The sequence below is a fragment of the Denticeps clupeoides genome, chromosome 9 (assembly GCF_900700375.1).
Source record: "Denticeps clupeoides chromosome 9, fDenClu1.1, whole genome shotgun sequence".
NCBI lineage: Eukaryota > Metazoa > Chordata > Actinopteri > Clupeiformes > Denticipitidae > Denticeps > Denticeps clupeoides.
The window spans coordinates 8,211,068-8,221,277 of record NC_041715.1 but is presented as its reverse complement, the minus strand read 5'-3'; the positions used below and the strand labels follow the sequence as shown (position 1 = coordinate 8,221,277).

At 45.6% G+C, this 10,210-nt stretch overlaps 1 protein-coding gene across 3 annotated transcripts in view; it reads left to right on the top strand.

Annotated features, from left to right (window-relative positions):
* Positions 1-834: 834 nt before the first annotated feature.
* LOC114797328 (protein FAM126B-like) overlaps positions 835-10,210 on the top strand; it is a 29,630-nt gene continuing 20,254 nt past the window's right edge. For all 3 annotated transcript variants that reach the window (XM_028992170.1, XM_028992171.1, XM_028992169.1), the window contains exon 1: positions 835-1,016. The gene's annotated coding sequence lies outside the window, so the exon portion shown is untranslated. The remainder of the gene's footprint in view (positions 1,017-10,210) is intronic.

Here is a 10,210-nt window from a genome sequence, read left to right as displayed (position 1 = left end):
ACTATGGTCACCACCCATCTTGAAAAGTTTGCCCCCCTCACATATACTAATGTGCCACAAACAGGACGTTAATGTCACCAACCATTCCCATTTTATTAAGGTGTATCCATATAAATGGCCCACCCTGTGTTGTTGCTATGAATATGATCACAACACATCAGCCCCATTGCATACCCTCGCCCCATTGCCCCATTGCATACCCTATCAAATCCATACTCGGTTATGGGTCTCTGTCTATAGAACATTGATGCTGGTCACCAGCCGAAGAAGCCTGCGAGACCGACGCGTCGCCGCGGGGCGGCGCTGTCGCCCCCAGGAATGCGGCCACGCGTTCAGGTGACCATGGCTGTCAGAATTTATCGCCACCTCTATTATTAATATATATATTTTTTTATATATATAAAGCATTATTATTATTATTATTGTTATTATAAAGCACGTGGCCGGTTTAGTTGGTCAGCGCGTACTGATGATCCCCAACAGAGGCGCGCAGTAGATAAAAATCTTGTTCATAAAAATCTTTTGTGAATGGATACAGCAGAAATAGATGCGCTATCTCTCTCTTCCTATATATATATATATATATATATAAGTATGTATTTATGTATGTATGCATACCACGTGACCTCCGAATTGGTTCGTCTTAAATAATGCCCACGAGTGTTACGTAACCGCGCGATCGGAATTGATTTTGGAAGTTTTATTTTCCACCCATGCGCTCCCTCCGCGACGCTCCGGACGTGCGGGGCCACCTATCCAATTGCGTGGCTCGTTAAAACGGCTGCCCAATCGCGGCGTGCGTTGGTGGGCCATCAAGCGGCAGGAAGGGGGAGAGAGAGAGAGAAAAAAAAAAAAGTCATCGGGAGAGAAGTCAGGTTATCATTGAAGCCCGATTTGCGGCCGGAGTGTGGCGACCGGAGCCGGACCCGGACCCGGCGGCCCGGGCAGGGGGGGGTCGGTTCGAGACCGAACACGAGGCGCGCCGAACCGAGCCGGAACCGGCAGCGACGTTTCTGGTAAAGGCTTCCCCGCTCTTTTCCGCTCCTCTCCACTCCAGCCCGTCACCCGCGGTCACGTTTCGGCGCCTCCGGCTCCGCTCCCCGTCACCGGCGCTACGGTCACCGCGGTCACGTTAGTACCGCTCGCCCCCTCCCTCGGTTTCTGGAGCCCGCGGCCGTTCTCCGGCGCGTCACCTGACGTTCTCGCGGAACCGAGCGGATTTTACAACGCGGTCCCCTGACTGACCTGACGTCGCCGCCGCCGCGAACGTTGCGTAAACGAACCGCGACGCGTACGCGCCTGACTTTACACGTATAGATACGCGCGTGTCGGGGCTGCACCACGTGACGTGTGCGGCGTGGGAAGCTGTCAGTCAAATTCTGCAACGTCCGTTCACGACAACTGCATGTATATCTTGCATATACACACATATATACACACACACACACCTATACATTATATATATATATATATATATATATATATATATATATATATATATATATATATATATGTGTGTGTGTGTGTGTGTGTGTGTGTGTGTGTGTGTGTGTGTGTGGTTTGTGTTCATACGCATACATGTAGGTACGAACCTGGTACCGGTAATACGCATGTCTAAGACTGTAGGCTTTTATTGATCGCAGGTGATATTTGCATGGTGTCGTGGGAGCTCGGCTGACGGCAGAAACTCAAAGGAGGCTGGAATTCACCTCGCCGGCCCAACAACGTTGAACGCAGGGGTCGAACGCAGTAGGTGTGAGGCGTCTGAATGTTCTTGTAATAGAAGGTCCCAGTTCGTGGGTTCCCTCTTATCACTGTTAATTAGAGCCGTTGGTAGGTCACCGTGAGGTTGTCGAGAACAAAGCCTTGCGTCGGGAGTTGTGGCTCCGGTTAGACCCTCGATTGTCTCTTCCACTTCACCCTGCGGTGACAAAGAGGCCGAGGTCTATTTATAACCGCATTGTTAAGAAAAGGCTTCTGTGGTCTGACCACACCTCAGTCGTGGCCATCTGTGGCGTCCCCGCGTGCGCCGTGTCTCGAGCCAACTTACTACATCTACAGTTTCAACGGAGCAGACTGCAGCCATGCATTGTTCCTTTTCATATTTTCCCCTTCAGCATTCAGGTACCACTGTGGAATTACAATCAACACCCCCAACACCCGCGTCTCCTCGGAATGTTTGATGGTGTCAACGCGTTTGCAGGAGCCTGGTTCCCGTCGGCTTCCTGGTGCGTTGTAAGGAGCATCTTAACGCAAATATTTGAACATGCCACGTATGTGGACTCGGCTGGGTGTGTAGAAAGTTGCTGGCCTTTGGGTCCACACAGGGAAACAGGACGGATGTTTATACGGCGGCGGCTTTTACGGCTTCTATGATATGTAATTGCGTAGCTGCGAGTATTGTTTTTTTTTTTTTTTTTTTGAAGCAAGTAAGGTCAAGATAATTATATTTTGCTCAAATCTAATGAAGTATTTATATGCTAAAAATTTAATTATGGCTGGATGAATGCTTAAATGTTTCCGAGATCTGGTAGCTCGCAGTGTGCGGTTGGCTTGAACGGCGGCTTTTTTTTTTTTTTTTTTTAAGACCAGGTTCTGTGTAAGGCTTGAACGAAAACCAGACTACAGCGATATTTACGCCGGTTCACAACGTTGAAATGTTTTTTGGCACGGCCTTGTCTCTGGCGAATGTCTTTTTCAGTTCATACAACTCTTCTCTTTAATGAAAACTTTCAAATACGGAGATAGAGTAGCTGTGGGAAGGGGGCAGCAATAGAGATGGGGAACAAAACTGTTTTAAAAGTCCCCTATTAGGAAAATTTCACTGTTTAATAGTTCCCCTGGCCTGTCTATGGTCCTGCAGTGGCTAGAAATGCCGATGTGTATAAAGAGTGCTCGAAATTCACCGGAATTTTTCCCTTTATGTTGTCATAAGGGGAAAGGTTACCTCCCCTTTCTTGTGCTTTGTCCGCCCCTCTCCTAAAAAAGTAACTAAACAGAAGGTCATGGCTTGAAAATGTCCGTAATGCGAGACTCTGAAGATCCAATGGGTTAATTAAAAAATGTTTTCTGGTGTTTTTTTCTGAAACAACTTTTGCACCAAACAGGAAACCGAGATGAAGCAACTTCCGAGATGAACGCTCTCCTCCTCGTCCCGCCTCTCTCCTCCTCATTAGCATTTAAAGCTACACACACCAAAAACGGTGCGTCCTGGGGAATTCTCGTTGTGGTACTGGACAAAAGTGGCTTTAATTCTGCACCACAGCTGAATTTCAGATTCGGTTTTAGGGGACCACTAATACCGATATAAAAGCAAGAAAAATTCATAAAAGGGGACCTTTTAAGGGATCTTGAGTTCAGCGTTCGAACGTAACATAACACAATCTGATCCTCACTCACTCCCTTGAAGGGAATTCAAGAGTAGATTTATTTCTAACGAGGCATCCATTTCAAAGACTTGACGGTTCCCCGAGGTTCTTCCCAAGTCCCATTCGTCTTCGTCCGTGCGTTATTACTCGCGGGGCCTGCGGCAGTGGAGCAACGTTCTGGTGTTATTATGAGAGGTTGAAACCCGGTGCGCCCCGAGGTGACACACGTAGTTGAAATTACTGGACTCGGTTAGAACCGCGAGGTTTAAAAGGGTGGTAGTGGCCTAGTGGGTAACACACTCGCCTATGAACCAGAAGACCCGGGTTCGAATCCCCTTTACTACCCTTGTGTCCCTGAGCAAGACACTTAACCCTAAGTTGCTCCAGGGGGACTGTCCCTGTAACTACTGATTGTAAAGTCGCTCTGGATAAGGGCGTCTGATAAACGGCATAAATGTAAATGTTAAATAATTTTTTCGCCTTGCAGCCGGTGAAGCAGATCTTGGCAGCGCCGAAGAGCAACAGTGCACGTTTAGCGCTCCCGCTGCCTTGTGTCAGCACGCGAATCTGCACCGCGCAGGAGTCTCGCGGTGCTGACTCACAGCTCACCCCCCCCCCAGCCCGCCGCACGAAGCGCGCCTCGCCTGGGAGGCCTGCTGAGACTCGCCGGGCCGACTCTGCGGCGAACGCGGGACGCCAGAGTGGCCGACTTTTTGGCTTGGCCTGGTGGAAAAGAAGTTTGGGAAGAAGCCTGGATTGACGGGGCAGTGCTTTGTTCGCCTGGTGCTCCAGGGACCGAAGTGTGAAATCACTGAACCAAAGTGAAATGGGATTTGAGAAGGCGGTGGCGGCGCACGACGAACATGTCTGAGGGTTTAGCAGCGATTTGAGGACTATCCCATTGACACAGACCTCCACCACCTGGACCATGTGACCTCTGGCTCGCCACGGGTTTCTCAATTTGCCAGTCAAACCGGCCTGTCACATGACTCGCGAGACTCATTTGATTGTGGCGTTGCACACACATGCGCCTGTCAGTGGAAAGCGTGAATGTAATGGCTTTAGGTACCGAGGTACCGGTACGTCTCTTGAAGCTTTGATTGATTGATTTTTTTAGGCTCTGTTAGCATAAGTTGCTTCAGATACTACCTGAGCATGGATCACGCTGATCAATATGCATGTGACTTGCTTTGTTTGGTTAGAGTTGGACTTTATTCCTGGTTTCAGCGCTCCACCCTGCAGGCGTGGTGACGCCGCAGACGCTTGTCCGCAGTTGTAGTTAACCTTTAATCCTTCTGTCATCCCGAGGTCAAAATCTTTCTGAAGCTGGTCGCTACTGACAAAGCCATTTCTACGCATACTTGGAATTCAGATACATTTTCGTTATGATCTTCTTGGTGCAGTTAATGCAATGCAACGATCGTCACATAGTGCAGTTATGCAGTTATATGCAGTTATACAACATACCCCATTCACAGAAAAAATGTTTCATCTGGTGGTACAAACCAATGGTGATTAATAGTGTTGGTCGTGGATTTGACATGATTGCATATTAATGACAGTTTGCATAGTAAAATGTAAATATATACGATTATTTCGAGTATTTAATTGGAAGGCAGCACAAGGTCTTTGTATCTCAAATTGACCATTCTTGTCGTGTTGTAGACTGCCTGGGTTAGACCGCACAATCAGCGTTTCTCTCTCTTCGGTTCTCGTTGGCTGTGAGAGGCATTATTGACCTGGACATGATCAGTAATATTGAACTGATGCACGGTGTGTGGTATTAGGGACATGCGCCCTCCTGCTGGCTCGGGTTTGGTGGCTGTGAATGGGTTTTTTCACCCTCCACCATTGCTTGCTATTCTTCTTGATGCAGCGTATGAATAATGTTGCATTTTTGGACTCTATAACTCGTTGCTAAGTTGTAAGCCTTATGCTACGTTCCCTCCAATTTCTCGCAGTAGCTGCATGCATCAGATTCAAAATACTGATGCTGGCCTACAAAGCCAAACATGGAGAAGCACCATCCTACCTCACAGCCCTTATTACACCTCGCACTTCTCTTCGTATACTTTGAGCCTCCAGGACTGTTCGCCTGGTCCCTCCATCTCTGAGGGTACTAGGAAGGCATTCATCTAGACTCTTCTCTGTCTTGGCCCCTCGGTGGTGGAATGAACTTCCCCTTGAGGTCAGAACAGCTCAGTCACTGAGTATTCAAACAGCAGCTCAAGACCTTCCTCTTTAGAGAATATTTAGATGAATTTGTAACCTTCTTATTGTCTTACTTGTGTATAGAATCTAAAACAGAGTGAATAAAAAGATTGTATTCATAGTTGGGGTCCTAGTGAACAAGAATTGATGGAAACGTGGAAGTTGTAAGTTGCTCTGGATAAGGGCATCTGCCAAATGTAAATGTATATTGCTTAAAAAAATGGTCTTCTGACTTCCCCATGACAGGCGGTGTTTGCTCCATGCGTCTGTCGGTCGCTCTGAAACTCGAGTCCACTTTCTTTCATGTGATGCTGGCTCGGCTCTTCCAGGGCCTGCATTTGACACAGCAGGAAAAGGAAATGACACATCCTGAAACACGGTGCTCTGCTGAGCCGCCGAGTTCAAGTTCAGAGGTTAGGGTTTGTCTGTTCGTTTACACCTATTTATCTGTTTGGGAGGGGGTGGGGTGGGGTGGAAAGATCAGACCATATCAATAATCATTCGACTGATAGAGTAATTTGATAATGTAACGTCAAGTATGGGTTCAGGATACGATTTTTGTTGTTGCCCTTTTTGTTGGAGTCTAATTGTTTCTGTCACCTAGTGGATCAACTTAAGTGATGTTTTTACATGCAAAACTTTAAAATGGGAGGAGCACTCACGCACTACTTCCTCATTCTACATGGTCTAAACCCCATCCTGTCGATACGAAATATCCAAGGTCCTGCGTCCTCCTTCCGTTTTCTTTGCCCGTCAAACAATCTTCAGACTTCACAATCTCAATCTATGCTACAGTCATTTTAAGACCACCACTCCCAATATCAAACCAATCAGATCAGCTGGGACTTAATCAGAGATTTGCATTATATTGCGTGTGTGCAGGATTCGTCGTTGTGTGAATTACAGTGATAATGCCCAATTTTCTGCTATATTGGCATCCCGTCTAAAAAGATAAAAAGCTTTTTTCCTCCCGGATAATCTGGCCAATGCCACAGCATGAACAGGATGCTAGCATGCTCCATTTCATCAGAGTCCTGTAGAAATGGCCACTCGACGTGTGGATACGTCTCTGATCTGTCAGGGGGAATCTGATGGTAAATCGCATTTAATCCTCAGGAGGGGCTCGTCCTGTGATCCGGATCATCTGCTCTTGGCTTTCCTGGCTCATGATACTGGGGCAGAGTGTGCTGGAGCAGACTGGTTAGTCAGTCTGTGGTGACAGTTGGGCATGGTGGGGTAACGTGGGGAATTCAATTAAAAGTAACTGAGGTCCAGTTATTAAATTTTGTCCAAGTAGAAGTTCCGAAACGTTGCATATCTTGAGTCTTGTAGCCTTCCCCTTATAGCAAACAAATGCAAGGCCTTTATATCAGATGAAAGAAAACAGAAACCTCAGTATAAAATAAATACAAACTTCAGCAAAGGTGTTTAAGCACTCCTTCTCAACTGTCCCATCACTAAATTTATTTTATTTTATTTTTTTATGTTGCCCCAAAATCCACGCACTGTTTAAGGAACAATAGTTTGCACGTTGCTGCGCTGTAAATGTATGTGTGATGAGTTGGCTTGATCTGTCATACTCGGCTTAGAGTTTTTTTCGAGTTCAGGGGAAGAGCTGTGCGTTGTTTCGTAGTGGCGCTTCACACTGTTTTTGAACTGCTCGCCGTCCATTATGTTTCGCCGTCCGTTCAAACAACGGTTTTCATAATCTACTTTCCGACTTTTGGAGAAAGCCGTGTTGTCTCTTAACTCTCTTTCTCTCTGCTGTGGTAAACTAACAATTTTATTGGCTCAACTGAGTGACTCTATTGTCGTAATAACTGGAGTAGCCGCTCCCACAGTCAATCAGAATCAGAATCGTATTTATTGGCCAAGTAAGTGCAAGCACATACAAGGAATTTGATTTCGGTAGATGGTGTCTCTCAAGTACAGTGTAGGAAAAAACAACAATGTGCAAGGATGTGATAAGTGTTATTGTACAAGTTGTGGATTTGTTTGTGAGTTATAAATAACTACATCTACTTTTTATTAAATAAATAGGCAAAAAAACTAAATCCTATATACAAGTGTACATAAAGTGCATTGTGCAATGATGGAGGTGATTTACAGTATCAGCTGTCTAGGAGGGAGATGGCGAGGGGGAAGAAACTGTTCCTGTGTCGGCTGGTCCTGGTCTGCAGGCTTCTATAACGTCTGCCAGAGGGCAGCAGGTCAAAGAGCCAGTGACCAGGGTGTGAGGGGTCTGAGATGATTTTCCCTGCCCTTTTCCTGGATCTGGAGAGGTACAAGTCCTGGATGGAGGGCAGGAGGGCACCAGTGATCCTTTCATAGCCACGACTTTTCCAAAATAATGCTCCATGAACATTACTTAATCTTGTGAATTTACCAGACTGGTCACGGGTCCCAAACCTAAAATGTAATGTTCTGAGTTGTATTTGTAAGGATCCATTTGATGTATTTGAATAATTTTGGATGGGTAATCCACAGGATTTGTCCATGATAGCTATCACTTCATCTATCACAGAACAACCTCCTGGATCCTAACCAGTCTGGCTTCAGAACAGCTAAATGCCTTAAATGCAAATGTGAAGGCCTCACAAAGCAGATGGATTTTGGGGGTTTGTACGAACAATTTACGGACTCAAAAAAAAAAAAAAAAACACTTCTAACACTGTCCACTCCCAGTAATAATAATAATAACCTTTATAACATTACAGTACAGTACATTAAGACATTATAAATGATACTATTATTATTTTTTATAAATGGGGAGAGTGTGGGTGCAATAACCCCTGTCCCAACACGCCCCGGCCCTGCAGCAGCAGTGCTAATTTTAGCGTGGATCTGAGCATGCCTCATTTCCCTGGGTGAGAGAAGGCCGCTCTGGCAGGGGACTGAAATCAAACCGGCCGGTAGTACTCTGAGCTCGCGCTGCCTGCTGCACTGTGGAAACGTATACGAGCCCCGGATTCAGGCAGAAACCAAGGATTGGGTTCCAGTGGTAGACTCGCACAAAATCAGCGAAGTCGGTGGTGATTCAGATCATAATTTGTTTTTCCGTGCAGGGTCCAATTCGGCGTGTGTGTCTGGCCTTTATCTTTATATCTTTTTTTTTTTTTTTGCCTTTTAATGAGCAGATTGAAATCTAGAGGGAGAGTGTGGGGCAGATGCGGTTTCACCCCCCCAAAAAAATCCTGTTGTCCTCACAAAGGTTCAATAATTCATGGTGCACATGGCAGCGCTGACCTTGAGAGATTTCCCTCGTCATTGTTAAAAGCCTTGCACTTTTAAACGAGAGCATTAGCTCTTTTTAAATGATGACAGATTCATTCTGTCAGGCCTGAGGCAGGGCTGAAATTAGGTAGTTTTTGATGGTAATGCAAAAGCATGTAAAGAAAAAAATGTAAAACCCTTCAAGTCCTAGAATTTAGACATCTGTGTATTGTGCTGCACATATCTGTCTGTCTATCCACATATACAAATGCTAACCATCAAGTAGCATGAGAATAACCCCCCCCCCCCCCCCATTGTAAAACAATTCTTTTATATATATACATACATACATACATACACACACACACACACACACACACACACACTGCCTTGAATGTTACTGAAGAAAGTGCCACAACCTGTGTGTAGACTACTGTATGTAAGCATCCGTTTGTTCCGTAAAGCAGCGTGCCGCTGGTTGTGCATTGGGTCCCTCCCAGTATCGCTGGCTCAGGTCGAGGCTTGCGTCCGTTGCGTTACCGGCACCGCTGCCTCGCTGTGCACTTTGTACCAACCCAGACAGCTGGTTGCGCGATTCAAGTGCTTTAAAGGTTTTTAAGAGGCTTTTGTGGATGACAAAAGAATGTGTTTAAACATAGACCTGAACACTGGGATACGGAACCTAATGGCTGTGTTCCCAAAATTCCCAGTTCACGTCTTTTTGAACCGTGTGAGTTATTGTTTTCTGCAGATGCAGGGTTCTGGTCCCTCTTCTTTCATGCTGTAACACCCAAGGGATGACCAATTCTCTCACTAGAAATGCCAGTTTTTGTTAGGAAGCTTGGTTTTCTGTTCTGTGATATCAATATAATAGTGCAAGTAGTTTACTGTCATATGTACAATGTACCAAGCACAATGAAATTACTTACTTGAGGACCACCTCCTCAGACATATAGGACATCTTACAGGACCCACTAGCCATACTACTAGTAGCGTACTGGTGCAACAATACCAGATTTTTTTATGGCTTAGAAAAGAGAAAGAAAAGCTGATATTACTAGTCTTCTGTGTTGAATAGTCTTACAACACTGGGGCAAAACCTGTTTCTAAAATGTGCTGTGCATGTGTGTATTGTCCTGAGACTCCGGCCAGATGGCAAAAAAAGCGATACATTTGCTGAATTGTGTTCTGTAACTTTTGGCACAGCATTTCTCTATTACATTACATAAGATTGTAATAAAGAGTTTTTTTATTATTAAAAATAATATTTTCTGTAAGTGCTTGTATTTTAGCGTTTTTTGCTTGCTTGGGTTCTGTTTTCTGGACGTTTTAGTCTGTCATGGATAGCTCAAGCTTTTTGACCAAAGAAATGCAGCTTGTGCTCTGCTGCAGGGCAACTGCCCAAACCGACGGCGGTT